This window comes from Camelus dromedarius, chromosome 5, assembly GCF_036321535.1.
Source record: "Camelus dromedarius isolate mCamDro1 chromosome 5, mCamDro1.pat, whole genome shotgun sequence".
NCBI lineage: Eukaryota > Metazoa > Chordata > Mammalia > Artiodactyla > Camelidae > Camelus > Camelus dromedarius.
The window spans coordinates 36,224,959-36,243,651 of NC_087440.1; the positions used below are offsets into that span (position 1 = coordinate 36,224,959).

The 18,693-nt window shown below is 36.0% G+C and overlaps 1 long non-coding RNA gene across 1 annotated transcript in view; it reads right to left on the reverse strand.

The window, feature by feature from the left end:
* Positions 1-18,693, reverse strand: part of LOC116153500 (uncharacterized) — a 177,501-nt gene that overhangs the window by 152,386 nt on the left and 6,422 nt on the right. Inside the window, exons 3-6 of the long non-coding RNA XR_010381136.1 lie at positions 3,933-3,985; positions 2,745-2,992; positions 2,511-2,596; positions 1,914-2,022 (exon numbers count right to left, since the gene is read on the reverse strand). This is a non-coding gene — a long non-coding RNA (uncharacterized LOC116153500). The remainder of the gene's footprint in view (positions 1-1,913; positions 2,023-2,510; positions 2,597-2,744; positions 2,993-3,932; positions 3,986-18,693) is intronic.

Sequence of the window (18,693 nt, forward strand, 5' to 3'; positions counted from 1 at the left end):
TCTATCACTCTACCGCTTAATGTCTTTCAATGGCTTCTCATTTTGCATGTTAAAAAACTAAGTACTTGGCATTTCAAGTTACATCTATCTACTTTTTCAGTACCATTTTCTACCCTTTAAAATCCTAAACTGAAGACATATTAAACTCTGCCATTTTCCAAAGTTGTCTTGCTCTCTTACTCTTAAGGTAGTCAATGAAACAATGAGAATCTACACATCTTTCAATACCTGGTCTCCACATTACCTCCTCCAAAAGCCTACCTTGGCGTTCCCTCTCCCTTGAGCTGATTTATTTCCCCTCTCTGTTCCCCACTGCAACTTGTGTGTACTCTATGGTAGTATTTATTTACATCCAGATTATTAGATGATGAGGTCTTAAAGGAAAGAAACATCCTCATCCTGGGCCTGCCTAGCATACTGCCTGATATAATGTTCTTGTCATTTTTATCCAACTTTTGGCTGCTTATCCACGATCAGGCAATATATTGCTATACTGGGTACCAGTGATGACACAGATGAGTAAGGCTGGGTCTCTGCTTATAGTCTAATAGGAAGGTTTTCAGCTAGGAGATGATTCAAATATAATCCCATGATGAGTTCTGAGGACTATCCACCAGATGCTGTGAGTTTCAAGGAGGAACATTTAGCCTAATCTAGATGGTTTAGGGAAGGCATGCTGTAGAATATAATGTCTGAGAACAATTTCAAAGAAGAAATAAAGGTTAGCCAGGCAAAGAAATGTGATGCCTCAAGATATTTCCATTTCAGCGGAAAGCAGTATTATCAACCAGCTGTGTCTTATCCCTGAATGTCACCAAAGGAACAACCAGCCAACTTGGGAAAGGACAGTAACATGATGGACCTTCCTTACCAGAAGTCTAGGTGGTTTTATCAATTTGGTTGGATTGTTTCTGAGCCTCAGTGGAGTTAAACACTCAACAGGCCTATGCATATATTTGATAGACTCTCCTTCACCTAAACATTTTCTGGAATGAACTTTAGTCTCACTTACCTGAGATTTTATTGGGATTAAGCAACTAGCAGGCAAATCTCACATAGCCGATTTTCCATTGCCTTTTTAAACATATCACCAGAGTCCAAAATGTCTGCAAGTTTTTTTTCTTAAATGTTACCGCAATAGGGTAAATTTTTATTATTATATATGGAAGCTAATCATTTCAGAGTAAATAACAGATGTTTGCACCCTTATTACTGTTTGGTACTGACATCAGTATTAAATGATAATATGAAAACATGTCACAAACGTGAATGATGAATTCAAATGTCAGAGAAAAGAAATGTTTAAAATAGAAAATGTAAGTGTCTTAGGCAAGAAGTAAAACTATGAGCACCTTCTTCAGGCAGTGTGCAATACTACTTTCCTGAAGAATCATAAAAACCTGGAAAATTCCAAGGTACACTTCTCTTCAAAGTTTTGTTACTGAAGTATAGGTAATTAAAGTGTTCATTTGATTAAGTCATAGAACCTGGCAAAAAAATTCAACTGCATCAAAAATAGTAAATGTATTAGCTATTATGTATGTAGATAGATAAAGAGACAGCTAGATAGATGTTCTCATGTTGTATACTACATTTTCTGGACATCGTTTGATACGTTTCTAGAAACCAAACTTCATTTATTTTGATATTACTTGATTTACCTGATTTGCAGTTGCAAATGCTGTTGTTAATTTAAATTACCATCATTTTTTCTGAGACAGAAGCTAATTGCGCTAAAACCTGTACCTTTTAAAATGGGCTAGTTTTCACCCAGTAAAGACTAGGAGTCATTTTTTTTATTCAGGTAGTTTTAAAATATTGGGTGCATTTCACTAAGTGAAATGTTCTCTTTTTTTCCTAGTCATTAGCTAAACATGATCAGGATTGATGAAATGGGACATCCAAGGCCTTACCTCTGGGGTACAAGCTCTGTCTCCTCTGAGGCAGGCATTTCTGTGAAGGAAGGCATCTCGCCTGTCGTGTTGCCCGCTGGGTCCTCAGCGCCCGTGATAAGACTCATCCCTGAGAAGGTGCACGATATCCACGTGTTGAATGAATAAGTGAACACATGAGCGAATGAATGACTGATAAAAGCATTCTCAGTTTTTAGGTTTCCTTTAAAATGATATCACCTTGAGCACAGTTTTGAAACATTCAAGACATTGAAAATATATTGTAAATCTTAAGTACTATGTCCATAAGAAAATCTGAAAGTAACAGCAGTCTTAATGAAGAGGATAAAAAAGAAAGTGGCGCTCACATTCACTTCTGTTCTCCACAGAGAGGTCAACAGACATTGGGGACAGCCTCCTGCTGACCACACAGAAAAGCCAAGGAGGCAGGTGGCCCATCTCCTCCTCCACAACCATTGATTATTGAGCCAGACTTATTTAAAGTGGAAGGTGCAAAACCAGAATTGATTATTTCCCAAGAGAACAGGAATGGTGGCTTGACTTGAGGTTGCAGTATAAAGGAACTGTTATTCCCAGGTGGAAGGCTGTGGCTCTTACCCAGAAAAACAAGGTTCAGGCCTAAGCCTTGGCTTCTCCCACATGTGCTTCTGTGTTTCCTCACAGATTTGGACTCTACTTTTAACCTGAAAATACATGTGCTTGATCATAACAGAAACCATGGAAAAAAGTGATCAAATCTTTCCAATTCCACATCTAATACAGTTGTTAATTTCAGCTCTAGAAGTAGGGCACATGGCTTGAATCTCCACTTGAACTCTGAGAAACTCTTACCTTAGGTAAGTTCCATGACTTTGTTACGTCTCTTTGTCACCTGTGAAAATGGGAATCGTGACAGTTTCCCTTCGTGGTGTTGTCATGAGAACAGTCAGTGGTTGGTATACAAGCTGTAGCAGCAGCAGAACAACATGACTGTCATTGCTCAGCCATGAAGTGTGATGGGAACACGTCGGGAGGAACAAAGCTCTTTCCCTCCTGTCTCCCATGCTGGCTGGTGTAGAATCAGGATGTCAAAGCTGAGGCTGTTAAAATAAGCAAAGTGTCTTTCACCCTTAAGAAATTAAGGGGAAAGTTGGGGGAGGGTATAGCTCAGTAGTGGAGTGCATGCCTAGCATGCACAGTGTCCTGGGTTCCATTTCCAGTACCTGTGTTCAAAAAATGAGCAAATAAATAAACCTAAAATTACCTCCCCCACTTAAGAAAAAAAGAAAGAAAAACATTTTTTAAAAAAGGAAACAAAATTTAAAAAATAAAAATAAAAAAGAAATTAAAAAAAAAGAAACAAGAGGAAAGCAACGAAAATGTATGATTCCAGCACTGCATGTCCTGCACGTACCATAGTTCTTAATGTCATCATCACAACAGATCTAAAGCTCAGTACCATTTTCACATACAAAAGTACGAGGCTACAAGAAGTCAAGTAATGTGCCAAGCTCACTGTCTGCCACGGGAGGCTGGAGAGGGACTGAGGAGGTGAGCCGCCCAACCAGAAGAAGGCACGAGGAGCCCACATGGAGCGAAACAGCACCTTACTGCAGTACAAGCGGGTGGCCAGCGCACTCAGGTGTGCGCACTTGACCTTTCACTATGCCTGCGCATGCGTATTGTTCGTAATGCTGACTCATGCTACTAGCGCATGCGTACATTTACTTCTTAACCTCACACACATGCAAGTTACTGTGAACTTTGACCTGCGTCCCACGGCCTGGTCACTTAAGACTGCCGACAGTCACAGTCCGGTTAAGTGGCAGAGCTGGAACTTCAAGCCCGGGTCTGAGTCTACAGCCCATATTGTTTGCATACCTCCCTGGTGCTGCTCGTAGTGGTGGACCTCTCGTGCAGGGCCCTCCTCATCCACACACTGTCCTAGCTACTGGACCAAAGTTCTCCTGGCAACTGTGAGAACAGAGCAGGGCAGGCCTCCCCTCCTCCACTCCACCATGCCCCAGTAATAAAACTGACCTTTTGAGCTCCGTTCAGCTGCTTCAAATACGTATCTTTTAATTGAGCCTAAACTAGGGAGAGAAAAAGAAGTTATTTATTGGCTTCCTGTAAAATCCTAAGCACAGCTAACCGGAATGAGAAAGCTTGGTAGAGAGGGACTTGATATGCTTTGGAAGAAGAGGCAGCAATAACTGGCCTATTTGGAACATATCAAATAAATCCTGCTTTTACTACTGAATGACTCATTAGATGGGTTAATTAGTTGATTTTTTTTTAAATAGCTTTGTGTGCAAGAGAAATTTTCTAATCCTTTCCATGTAGGCAACTTTGCTTTGGAGAATGTAGGAGTGTGATAGAAAGAGTGCTAGAATTAAAGCTGGATTCCTGACAGCGCAACTGACATACTGCATGACCTCTGGCAAGAGCTATGTGAACAGTAAAAACCAAAAGATACTGTTGATTGAGTTATCATCCTTGTGACTCAATTTTTTAATCTGAATGTGTATAGACTTCTGCAATTCTTGGAACAGGGAAGCTAAATGACTTCTGTATATCCTCTTCCAAATGTACTAATTTTACTGAGACTGAATTATATCTATTAAATTTCTTACCACCTTTCTTTTGATAGAAAATACCCTTCTGTTGTATTTACACTATTCATAATATATTCTGATATTCATCTGTTCTTCTTTCCATTTAATATTTCATTCAAATTACAAGGTGACATCATTGTTTACAAACTGGTATTTAAATATCTTTCCTGGGGAATATTTTCCCTTTTTATTGTTTAAACAAGGTAATAAGCAGATGAATTTAAATTCAAGCTGAAGATAACTTCTATATTCATGTTTTTATTCCACTGAATGCCATATACAACTCAAGATAAATATAACCCCCCAAATTCAAAATTCAAAGTATAAGTGGGAAAAAAAAACCTATTCTCCATGAAGTCCACTTGAGCCTTTGTACAAATTCAAGTATAGTATTCATGACATTTTCTACGTAGAAAATGAGAGGTGAATTTGACATTTAAAAATATGCTTCCCCACCCCCACCCCCCAGACCTACTTTCACAATAGCTTCTGCGAAGTGCAAGAGGCCTGAGGGACAATTTTAGAAATGGCAATTTATTTCCTGATTCTTTTTCAGAATTCACATTGAATTGTGAAAATAAACACCGGAAGTCCACGAGTTGAAACTTACCCGTTGACAAATAACATACATGTCTCCATTGTCAAAAATGTGTTTAAAAGCAAAGAGCTTAATGGTGTCTCACTTTAGCAACCCAGATGTTTGTTCTCAGCTTATCCTATTATTATTAATAGGAATCTAATTGATATTAATTCTTCAACAACTAGGTTAGCACTTCCTCACTGTTCAACTTTTTGTCTATCGTTGCCACATTTAACCGTTTTCAGATTCCCTCCAGACAAATTCTACATGACCTCCTCTGTAAAGATAAGCTGTAAAGATAGCAACTTTGTTTAGAAATACATTTTATCAAGCTTCAACGCTATTGAAGTCTCATCAGCTAGTGAAGGGCAAGCCACACTTCATTTTTTAGATAGCCCACATTGTTTCCCATAATGTAATGACTCGAGCTTGGGATGTTTAAATGGTACTTCATGGTGCCGACGTGGTCTAAACTTCTTCGCGATTATACATATGCTATTCTATGGTGTGCACTAATCTCTTCTGCCTTGGGTGTTTTAACAAAATGGCTGAAATTTTCAGCCATTATGGATGAGTTATTCAGCAAATCTGTAAAAGCAATTCCACTTGACAAGCCTATAGTACTACTTTAAGTGATTGAATCTCTTTGATTCCACAATAGCAAGGTCCTTATTATTCTTGCAGGAATTTCACAAGTTCTAAGAATATTTCCAAAATGCCACTAGCCACAGTGCCAAAGAGAGAAAGGCAATTCAGTCAGAACTATACTAATTTGATTTAGGGAACCCAGTTAGAGCAATGATTTCTTTTAGAAAGGAAAAAAAAAAAAAACCTCTTCTACTTTATATGCAAATGTATTGATCATTTATTAGATTGAGCATTTTGAAGTTCTGTCCATAACAGGGTATTCCTCTCTTGCTTAAATTTATTTTCTAGTAAATGAATGGAAGTCACAAAACTGGTGAGGTCATGGAACTTATTTATCTGAAACACTGAATTGTATACAACCCTTAAAGGCAAAGGGATGTTTTTTGCCCCGAGGGTATTAGTCATGGTCCATAGTTCGTGGGAAAAACTAAGGAAGTCTCAAAATTGTGTTCCTATTATTTCCATTTCTCTAAGACTTTGTTTGAATTCCAAAGTGAATTTTCTATTATCCCATTGTACATTGCATAGGAGGGTACCAACCAACAGCCTTTGCGGAGAAACACCTGCAGTTACATTCAAAGCATGACTTTTCCAAGCAGTTTGTGAGCTGGCCGGCATTGTCCCCAAAAGGATAAAGGCCTAGGTTCTTTACCTGACTGGCAGAAGCATTCCAGCACCACGAAAGGACTCTAAACATTGTTTTGTAAGTAATGAGTCCTGCTGGTTTCATCCTGCAAGACATTGAAATCCCACAGGGAAAATGTGATTAGAAATAAAACAGAGGGCTGGGGCCTTTAATGAGTTTCCTATCCACAGATGCCATCAAGCTTTTATACTATTCATTTTATTTCTACAGCTTCAACAAAGATTCCCAGAGTTGTGGGCCATACTCTTAACACTGAAGTGCACAGAACTTGGCAGAAATCTACACTTCAGAGATAATAACATATCATTCCATAAAATAAAGTAAAAGGCATAATCAAAAAAAGAAGTTAAATATGGAAACCTGTTTTGACAACAAATGAATACAGATGAAGCCAGACAGGAAAGGTGTTATGTATGCACGCTTTTCTCATGTTTCACATAATTTATGATAGTGCAAGAACCTATCAAGTTTTCTTTCTTTTTTCCCATATCCTTTAAGTCAGATAGATTATTTATATTGCTTTCCATCTTATATGAAGGAAAAATTTCAAAGACTAGTGCTTTAAGAGAACAGAACAACACTTGTAAAAATCGGCCAAAAATATATATGGTTCATTCCCCAACTGCATTTTATTCATTATTATAGTTGGGAATTCTTCAAAGCCATTTGGATGTCCAAGAAAATAAAGTTAGACTTTCTGAATTAAAAAAATTTAAAAAAGGAAAAAAGCAATTGTTATTTAGTAGGTGAATCATAGAAATTTTACCAGAAGCAAATAGTCATCAAATATACTATGTTAATAAAGATAACTACTGAGTTACAAAAAAAAACCCCAAAAAACCTTCCTGAATCTTGCATTAGGGAAAAACATCATCTCATCAATTTTTTAATTAAATGACAGATAAGGGGCTTTGGGAGTTTGTAATTACTAAAATCAAAATAAAACAGATTTTTCCAATCTTACAAAACTATCCTTGAGTTTATTTTTCACTTACAAAAATTTTTCACGTATATTCAAACTAGAAAATTTTACAAGCGATTTAGGAAAGAGCCAAGAATTATGGAGAAACTATACCATGAAAATCTATCTTTCCAAGAGATTTTAACTTTTAAAAATATTTAGGTTGCCTTTTGACAGCTTGATATCGACTCTTACTGGATTTTTCAAATTAACTTCTGGTGAGCCAAAAGCTTCTGTATGTCTCAGATTTTATAATCCTATCTAGAAAATCATTGCCTAACTAAATTAATGATAAATCTAATAATTTTCTGAATTATTGTTGATAAAAATAATGTTGAGCAGGGTAGTAGAAATAACTGAAAGATGTCTGCCATTTCAAACTTGTTTGTCTCAATGCAAATAAAGAAGAAGGTAATAATTCAGGAGACCTATAGAAACTTTAGAAAAAATAGATATGCAAGAGTCCTAAGGTGATGAACATTCAAAAATAGAAGCTTGGAGTAGTTCAAAGGTATTAATAGAAAAGAAAAGAAAAACATTTTTGGAGACAGTGACTGGAGAAGTCCATGATATCGCTAGCCCCAACCCAAATCATGTGTTTCAAATTATTTAATCAATAACATTATTTTTGCTAGCCTGATACTTATAAGAGGCCAATATGATTGAAACACTGATTTATACTCATACGTAAAACCCTGAAGTTAGGGCTCTTTCTTCCTCTGTTTCCACCATCACTTCACGTATTTCCTTTTCTTCATTCCATGGATCATAATAACAGCTTTCATTCTATGAGTGCCTACAACGTGCCAATCATGTTAACGTACATTTGCAATAAAACACTTCCTGCAAAGTGGATTATTATTCCTATTTTACAGATGAAACTTAGAAAGTTTACATAAGGGAAGTCTCCCAAGAGCACACCACTTTAAAGAAGTTAACCCTGGATATGAATCAAGTTTTTTTTTACTCCAAACCCATGATCCTCATACAAAACATGTTACATTGTATATTTAAATTTTCTTCCATCCCTGCTTTATATTGTGTTTATATCTCTATTTCCCCTATTAATTCAGAGAGACTATCTTTTTCCAAATGATTTGATCAATAAATTTAGTCAAAATGATCAATGGATTAATATTTGGAGATTCAACCTTAGGAAATCATGTTGGAAGACATCATTGAGATTAATTTTTCTTAAGTGAATTTTCTAAGCTTGGCAGTTCAAATAATTTTAAATTAGTTGAACTATATTTAGTATATAATAATGGTTGAACCGACTGAAATACGTAAAATCAGCATGGTGTATCAAATGTAGAGGCTGGAAGGAATTGACAAATAGGATCGTTATGATGCTGGTAACAACGGAAAATCATTAAAAGAGAAGATACTAGCAACTTGAATAAAGAGAAGCAGTTCTTATGAAAAAAATAGACAATGTGGGTATATAGTTAAGGTTAAAAAATAGGGAATTTTTTGCACCTGTATGCTATTTGTCTTTGTCAAAATCTTGAATGAGGCATGCATTGCATCTCCACATTAGACACGTATTTCAAAATATCTGAAAGATTTGATGATATCAAAGAATTTTCCCATAGTTGCTTTATTGATTTTGACAGCAAAATAGTGGTTTGGAGGCCTCATTTGTTGTTTGACTTATTTCTTTGGATTTCCAGACTTCCAAATTCCAACTTAATAATTTAGTTCTCTCAGAAAAAAGTAGCATTAGTTTACTGTTATGTTTGTATTATTTTGGTCTATTTCCTAGTATTACTTACCTTACCATGAATTTTAAGTGAAGATACCTTGACATTTTTATTGCACATGATTTGGATGTCTAAATTTAGTCAGTTAACCCATTCAAGGTTTTTTGGGTTTTGTTTTTTTCAGAATAGAAAAAACTTAAATTAACCCTTCTGGTTTTAGCAAGTAATGGTTTGAACTAATTTAAACTGATTCACAGCTTAAAAATAAAGCCTCAGTAACATCACATAAAGAGTGTATTTGAGGGAAAAGTAACATCTTATCTTGGTTTTCAATTGGGATTCACATAGTTCAATTTCTTGATTAAGAAACATTAAAATAGGATTTCATGCTCATGAATCTGTACGAATTGAAAGAATCAGAGCTGATTTCAAGACTTACAGAGTTTAGTCTGGAGGAAAACAGAGATTTGGATCGCACAGAGTGATTTAAAGAAAAGAAATTTTGTGCTCCACACTTTACCATAGGAATTGGCTTCATTTGGCAAACAGTTAGCACTAAAATTATACACATTTTTTTCATTGTCTGTCATTAACCTTGATTTCATTTTGAAGAAAATCATTTCATTTTATTACTAAATGTGGGATATGAACCCTTAGGTGGTTTAGAATCAGTTTTTGTTTCCATAGGCACATTTTTAAATGAACAGAATATTGGGAAACCAAAAAGAAATTATATAAAAAATCCGTAAATTATGGAGAATGTTTGGGCAACACCCTACTATGTACCAAAAATTATGTACTTTATAAAAACAAGCAACATTCTAGATACAAATAGATTCTAAGAATCAAATGTTTCAAGTGAATATCTCTTAAAGATTTATAGTTCCAATAATGGAAAAAGCAATGGATTTACAAGATAATTTCTTTGCATAATTTCTTTGCTACTATCTATTTTGTGTAAGTAAAGAAATAGCAAACTATTTCATAGGTAAATAACCATCTTTTAATGCTAAGTTATTAGGTAAAGCGAACCGGTTTAAGCGCTAACTAGTATTTTGCATACATACCATAAGATACAAAATAGCACGTGCTTTCTATTTATGTTGGTTACCAATCTTGATATTCAAGGGAAGAGTGTATAAAGTTAACAAGCAATTACTATTTGGCAAATTAGTACTCAACAACCCTGAGTAAATAGGAAGTTTGAAACCTATCTGTTATACAGCTACTTTAATTTGCATAGCACACTGGTGTGTTTGCTTTGCAAATACTTTGCAATGAATCATCATTTGTACTATACAGTCCAAAGAAAAGCAATCAAAATTCACAGCAAGACAATGAAATTAATTATAACTGTTGAATTCTGTGGTGGTAATTCCTCCTCATGCAGGAAGATTAATTGCATTGCACTTTCCTTGCACTCCACTAAATGATCTGATGAATGTATAATCATTTACAGATTTCTCAAATGCTGAAAATTGATTACCTTTGATTAGCTCTGATCTGCACAAAGAGCTCTGACAGAGTATCAGTGAAACATTACAACATTACAGACAAAGTAACAAATGATTTAATTACCAGTGTGCTTATTAATGTTAGATTCCCTGCAGTGATCCTGGCAAATCAGGGGCCTGTAATAGACCTGTGGGTTTCACTGAATTCCATTAGGGTTTAAATAATATTTCTCACTATTTCTCAAATCCTTCTTTTCATGGCTCCTTAATAACTCTAATTAATTTTAATTTGCACCAAAAAAAAAAATCTACGGCATCTTTAGAAACTTTTAATTAGCTATAAAATAAAACTCTTCTCCGAAGAAGACATATATGATCAGCTTTGGAGTAGACTCACAAATAAGTTTTCATTAAGGGTAGTTAGCTCTCTGTAATATCATTAAATGAAAATCTAAAACAAACGTTGAATTGCACATGTGGTCCAACTCTCCTCTTCTAGCGGCAAACAAAATGAAAATTGTTTAACAAGAACCAAGTGAAAGAACAGTATGATAAAATGTTTAGATAGTAGTGTGCTAAACTTCATCATAATACATTTTGGGGGGGGGGTCTCAAATGCATACTTTCAACCATTTTGTTAACTGTAGTATAGAAAACACACTGATTAAGAAGCTTCAGTGTATGCTGAAAGAGGATTTGAAAATGCAAAAGCAAGAGAACACTGGCCCAGTTAGACACAGAATGTGATGAATAATGTTGGCACAAACAAATCAAGCTTATCTAGGCTTGCACGCAGGAACATTCAGATCACTTTGGATTGGCAGCTTTTAGGGCTTTCCCCAATTTGATGCCATTATATATGACATTAAATTATTGTGAAGCAATGACAATGAAAACCCAGATGATCAGAGGAGTCAAACAGAGCAGCTTAAATTAAAATATGTGCCTGCGAGTGTTTCCAGGCAAAGAAAAATTAGAGGGTAGGCAATTAAAAGGTTGTTTAGCACAGAAATGCTGATATACAGACAACTTTATAATAATATTTTTTCACAGTGGCTCTGCAGTTCTGCAGAGACAAGGCAGTGCTGCAGGTGTTTCTGGGTGGCATTTCAAAGCCACTAGCTGTAAAACTTAAGACATGGGGATACACAGCCCCCAATGCTAATGAATACATTTATTATGTTCAGTGCTGTCAGCAACTGAAAAGCTATCCATCACATGGAAGCGGCGCAGAGTCAGGAGTCTCTTTTTGTGGAGAAATATTGAAGTCAGATTGTTGATGTCAAAAGTCAAAGTCTAGTTCAGCTATCTGTTTTATGAATCTGACTGAGACACATTGTGCCTGCGCGCAAACTGATATCTAGCAGAGCTCATTTTAGCAAATGTGTGATTTAGAAGTCAAAAAAACACTCCTACAACCAAACTCATAGCAGGCAGAGGCTGTGGCGTGCGTGCAGAGTTTTTACATTTTAATATGACACCGTTTGGTAGTGTTTATCATCTGAAATCCAAACCATATCAACTTTCTCGCTACGATATTTAAGATCTGTGTACTTTAGAAGAAAAAAAAATTCACACAGAATCAGAGAATACATTAAAATACCACCACAATAGCAAAGTGATTGGCCTCGATGGGCTTGGTTTTGTTTTCTTTTTTTTTCTGAAAACCAAACCACAAATACTGCATTCACTTTCTTCCCAGTAAAAAATAGACATTTACATGGGGTCAAAATGAGAAGAGTATTTAATGGTGGCGAAACTGCAGACACTACTCAAAGCCCCTTTTGGACATATGCACCTCATTACGTTCCTGGAACCTCTATTGTAATATTACTTACAATGTCTAAGTATATATTTTATACACAACCTACCAATTATACCCAACAGCCAAATTTCACTACATGCTCAGAAAATAAGAGTAAAACAGGAAAAAAAAAAAAAAAAGAGCACACTATGCTCAGGACCTCTTTTTTTGCTCATTTTGACCCTCACGCCTCAGCTCACCTTGTTTAAAAAGATATCCACCTTCTTTCTTTTTTCATTGGAAAAAAAATGTCAAATTAATTTACAATAAAAAGTGAAGGAAACAAAATTGGTTTGAGTAGCGCATATTCAATCCTATGTAACAGAAATTTTAAACTAACTTCAAAATAGATGACATAGCGTGGAAACTATAGTTTTATTTGAATAAATCTTAGGGATCAAAGTGTACATTTCACGTGTATTTCTTTAAAGGGGGCTTTGTGCATCCGAGGTAGCATATGCTCAGAATGCTATTACACTTGCCAGCCTTCCCGCAAATTTGTGGTGTTTAACAAAAAACAAGCACTTTTTTCAATTCAAGTCAGGAAGACTCTTTTATTTTTGCTGATTTCGCCTCCTTTTCTCTTTTCTAGCACAGCCCTCGGGGCGCATGATGTAATGGTCAGCACTTGCACATGGGAGCGAGAAAGCCTTTCCTGAACTGCAAACTTTATTCAATAAAATGATTGTGCTGCAGCTCTTTTTTCCTCCCCAAGAGGGGAAAGCACACACGTATCATGTAGAAAGCTTTAGGAATCCTAAAGACCTCAGTAGGTCTTAAAAACATTTTTTTTTTTTTTTTAGAGCATGGAAAAGAAGCAACACACACCAAAACTGTAACAGAGATTATTTTTACCCTAACTTGGTTCAATGATGCCAGATGTAGAAGAGGGCTCTGCGGCTTGAAGGGTCATGAGTTTGAGTCAAAACTCAACTTCAAGTTAATTGGCTGGCTTTGGGGGCTGCACAAATTGCAGAGACGGATTTGTTTCTGGCGAGGAAAGAGGGGGATCACTGATCCGGAGCCGGAGCCTCTGCACCCCATGCTATCTTGTCAGGAACCCACTCTCATAAGACAATATCTGCAAAATAGACACCTTTCACCTTTCCTTGTAATAAATAAATACATAATAAATGCAATCATGATAGATCCTGTTAGAGAGTAAAAGAAGCAAAACAAAACAAAAATGAAGGTGGGAATGTATTCCTTCCAGATGCATATTTGAAAGCTGTGTTTGTTAAGTCTGAATTTTGCCTCTATTATCCAGCAAATCTGCTGACACCCACACGCGTTTAAATAAATCCTGATATCAAATCCTAATTTTAATATTTTGCCATGTATAAAGGCAAACTCTATAGTTTGGTTTTGTTTTGGCCAGATTTTCTTGTGTCTTTTTTATCTTTTTTTTTTTTTTTTTTCCGATCAGCTGAAAACTTCTTTGGAATACGAGGCAAGATTACTTCACTTTAAAACTCCTTTCAGGTTGATGTATCAGCAACCATTTGGAATATCACTATATATCTGTCAGGGGGAAAAAAATCCACAAAAGAGAAAGAGCCACCATATGGAATCACTAGACACTAAACCTCTTGTCCACCCAAATTACACGAGTCCTCACATAATAAAAGGACGTTGCAGAGGCAGTGCTGTATGCCTTCCAGGCAGAGCTCCATAGCCAGCAATTAGTCTATATAGTCAGAGGCCAAAAAACCTTATTGTCTTACTTGCTGTATAATTATCTGTTATGATGAACTGTGATTCTAAGGACTATTGTCTTTACGCTTGGATCTGTGTGTGGAGTGGTTGTCTGGCTGAGACCCAAGAATGGACCTTCCTTTTAGTATCTCTGCCTGAGTGATTTCTCTGGTCTCTTCCTGGCTGGGTAAAACAGAGACTGTTTCTGCATGATTTCTTGGGTTGATGAGAAGCAATTATGCCTTAAATGAAGTCATTCATGTCTGCCATTTTGTTTGCATATTTTCCAGTGTTCACCTGTTATTAAACCTGTCTTTAAACTGTAAGCTAGTTTCAAGTAGACTTTTGTGTCTAACACAGTTTAGTAATCAGAGGAAAACAAAATAGATAAAATGTTTTCCGCACAAATCACTCAAGCAAGAAATCTAATAAAGTGATTAAAATCTAAAATAGCATTTAAGAATTTCCTGGCCATTTTTATGTCTTTGAATTTTCCCCCTATTCCCTGAAAAAATGGCAGTTGTCTTCGCCGTCTTAGCATGAAAGTTAAAGCAACTTTGTCATCTGTTGAAGGGAAAGCAAAGGGCAGGGAAAGGAGAGAATGTTAATAAATCGTATTCTCCTTGTCAGATAGTTATTGTTGTTCGTTAGAATATGAAAACGATATGTTGGTGCATGTAATAAAAAGGATATTAGAAGTATTTGTTTAACACTGACTATATCTTGTAGATAGTGAGTTCATTAGAAAACATGGATTAAATATTTAAAGATTTCTAATGTAACCAGATGTAATTATTAATTAAAAGAGTATTCTAATAAACTTTAGGCGACTAAAAGGGGAATATTTTACATGGAATCTTGTAAAACAAACATTCCATTGTGGACCTTCTGGTCTTGCAAAATCCAAAAAACAAATGCCCAAACTAGCTTATAATGTGAGATTAGAAAAACTACAGTTTAAAGTTTAAATGGTCATAAAACAAAAATTGAGTTTACTATCAATTTATCTAAACGAATATATATTTTATTAAATGAAGCTTTATTGAATAACGTCATTTCCCTTTTGGAAATTTTTCCATTCAGTCAGCTATTTATTAGCTACTCTTTGTTAGTGGATATACTTCATAGATACAATTTGCTTTAAAAATAAGATACAGTGACTGAGCCAGAATGATTTACTGGGCATTTTTCTAATAGTAAATACAAAATGGAATACTGCTAAATAAATTAGAAATATAATTGAGGCTATGATTACTTATATTATTGCATATTATACTCAATCATTTTGGAAAAGAATCATTTTATTAAAAAGGAGATAAATGTAGAAAGTCATTTAATTTTAAAACAATTTCTTTTTGTCTAACTTCTTAAAAAATCCAACTCACCATATGTGTTTGATTTTTGAGTTTCAGTGAAATAAGAGACTTGCTGATGGTTTAAAAGTACTTAATTTATCACCACTGAACAGAAAGCATTTCCCCCCTGAAGAGGTTTGTACTAAGGTGACCTCTGCTGTTTAAAAAAAAGGCTTGCAAAAAGCAGTCCCTTTCCTAAAATACTCAGTAATCCTAAATTACAAGGATGGAAGTGGGGACTGCTGTGCTTGAAAGTATTTACTAAATTCATTACTGTTTTGATTACATATGTGATTTTTAAGCCTTTTTCCTCATAGCTGGGAAATTTCCTCAGTCATTTACTTCCTTGCATTTTGTGTTTAAATTCTGACTGACTGGGATCCCTGCCATTGAATTTTCTTCTCACTGAAGGGTTTTCTCTGCTCCTGGTGGGGCAAAGTCATGACCCAGAAAAAAATTGATTCATGAATTCTCAGGGTACAAGTAAAGAAGAGAAGAAATATGCCTTGGCTGAGCTCCGACTAGTGACAATTTTAAACCTGTAATTAGTCTTAATCTAAGCTGCAACAGGAATCTGAATTAAAAATTTATTAATTCAAACTGATATATTAACTTTAACAAACTAGATCCCTTATTAGAAAGGATAGTGTCTTAGAAGCTGCTGTGTTCCCTGCTGGAACCTAAATTTTAATCATTTTAAAATTATGTAAAGATGGCAAACGACCACCAGATTGTTTTGCACTGTGCCTTTTCTCTACCTTGATAAATCTAACTTTTATTGGATTTGCCTGGTGTTCACACCTCAGTCCTGGGTTTTTTTTTCCACCTTAGTCCTAAATTTCACGTTTGTAAATCCCCATTGTCCCGTGGAGCACATGTTCTTAGCTATTTCCCCCCTGATGTTTCCAAGACCCCAAGTCCCCTTTAGCTAACTCCCTGACATTTCCATGAACCAGACTGCTGAAATGTTATACAGTAATTAATGTTGATCCTAGTACACACTCAGCCTCCAGTACAAATTAGGATGGAAAAGGTTATCATAATATTTTGCTAGTCTATTTGGTAGATTTGAATTGCTCCCTGTGGGGGACAAACAAAAAAGAAAGGTGTTTTAAAGTTAGGCTTCAGAAGAAAGGCCATCCAGGTAGTAACGAGTCTTTGGAAATCACTCATATTTTAAACTTTTCATCTGAAAATAATTAACCATCCTGTGTCGACAAATTGGCTCTCATATAATCCCTCAGGGCTGATGTGCAAGGCTGTCGAGTGGGTTAGTAGGCACTGTCAGTGGATGGGCTCTGGAATTCAGGCTAAAACTCTTGTTATCATTGGGTGGAGTTCAAATCCAGGTACAACCAGCAGCTGGAGCCTCTCCAACTGTCAGTCGTGTCTGAAAAACACTAAGAGACTAAATAATTTAGATTACACTCTATTGACCTGTATGATTGTTTAAACGAGTAATGCAGCCACCAACTGAAAGAGGTCAACCATCTGTAGAGGAAACACCGAATTTGGTTTCATTTCCAAACAAACTTTTGAAGAGCAAATTGTTTTTTCTGTGGGAGGTAGGGGAAAGTCTGAAGACAGATTAATGGCTTTTCCCACTAAATAAAGGTTAAAGCTTCTGTCATTTACAGAACGCAACTTCAATAGAAAAGAAGTCATAAGGCATCTGGTCCAAGTGCCACATAATCAGTGTAAATGGGTACTGTTTCGGGTGGGTTCAAAAGTAAGTGGCTTTGAGAAGGCAGTATTATTTCATTATATGCCACAATCATTCACTACTTATATGTGTGAGTACATGTGTACTTGAAGGGAAAAGACTTGGGAAAGACAATCCTGAAGTTAGAATAACCACACTTTTACAGATAATGGCAAAGTGTTTGTTTTAAATGCAACATTACCTAAACCCTTATCTCTGAGGTATGGAGTTGCTATGAATCAGGATTTGAGATACATACACTGTATACCCAGTTTATTTTGAGAAAAAAGTCCCTATTTTAACTAGATTAACACACACTGATCAAACTCTTGGTGTTCGGACAGCTCACATTGAATTAAAGGCTGCAATAATTAAATGCCCCTACCAACTTCTTCTCCAGAGCCATTACCTTCCAACGGGTTACTTCCCAGCAGAATGGTTTAATTACTGGATCTCATCTGTGCTCCTCTATTCTCCTGCCATTGTACTTTAACAGGCTTCTCCAACCTCTTCATAGTAAACAAATTATAAAAGAAGAGACTGGCAAAGAGGAAAAAGATTAGGTTCTATGTGCCTATGAGCTAACTACAAATTTAATGCCATGAATAAAAACAAAAAACAGGAAAATATCTTTGCCATGGGTCTTAACTTCCTATACACACGGGCACATGCACGCTCACACACACGCATGTGCTAGTTTCCCCTTACATTGCTTGAGGCCTGGTATAGATGAATCTTTAGTAAACTCTTTTCCTCAAACGCTTTCGGACACATTGTCCATGCAGTTTACAAAAGTATTCTTCAATATTCATCCCTGCATCATTAGTCACCGGCTTTGCAATAATAAAATTTTTATCATAAAAATTCAATATATCAAGAAGATACAGCACTGCATATATGAAATGTTGAACTTTTTAAATGCTCCCTGGCTGTAGTAATACTAATCCAATAGATCTTTACGAATTTAGGCAATATACACATTTGGCTACTAAAGTGTCATTTTGGTTGCCACCAGTCAATAACAAATGCTAACTTGGAATCTACTATTTAAAACAAAAAACATTTTCTGAGAGCCTCCTGAGAGCTTGGTGCTGTGAAAAATGCAGAAATAAATAAAATGCAGGCAATACGAATAATTTACTGTAATATAATGATTGAATGGAAAAATCTGTGGACTGATGATAGGCTTATTTCTACAAACTATGACCAGAACACACAGCCATAATGATACAAAGTCCCTATACAATATTTTCATGCTCTGACTTTCATGAGTAAGCATCAGTTCCCGCTCCTTCACATACACACACACACACGCCACACACACACACACACACACACATACACAGGCCACACACACAAGAAGCGTTACACGTTTCTTATCTGAGCCAAGTTAAATAAAGACGAGGAGAAGTAGGACTTAGGGCTTCACGTGGTCTTTCTTTGTATCTTTTGTGAGTCCTGTTACCACCAATATTTCCTTTTCCTACCTCCCCCACATCCCAAAGGTGAAGGCTACAAGGGTGGTGATTAGTGAAATACGACCCAACTGATATATTTCGAGTAAAAGCCACTGTAAAGGATCTCTCCTTTGTGTCAAAGAAATACTAGGAAAAGATGAAAAACTGAACAGTGGCTAAG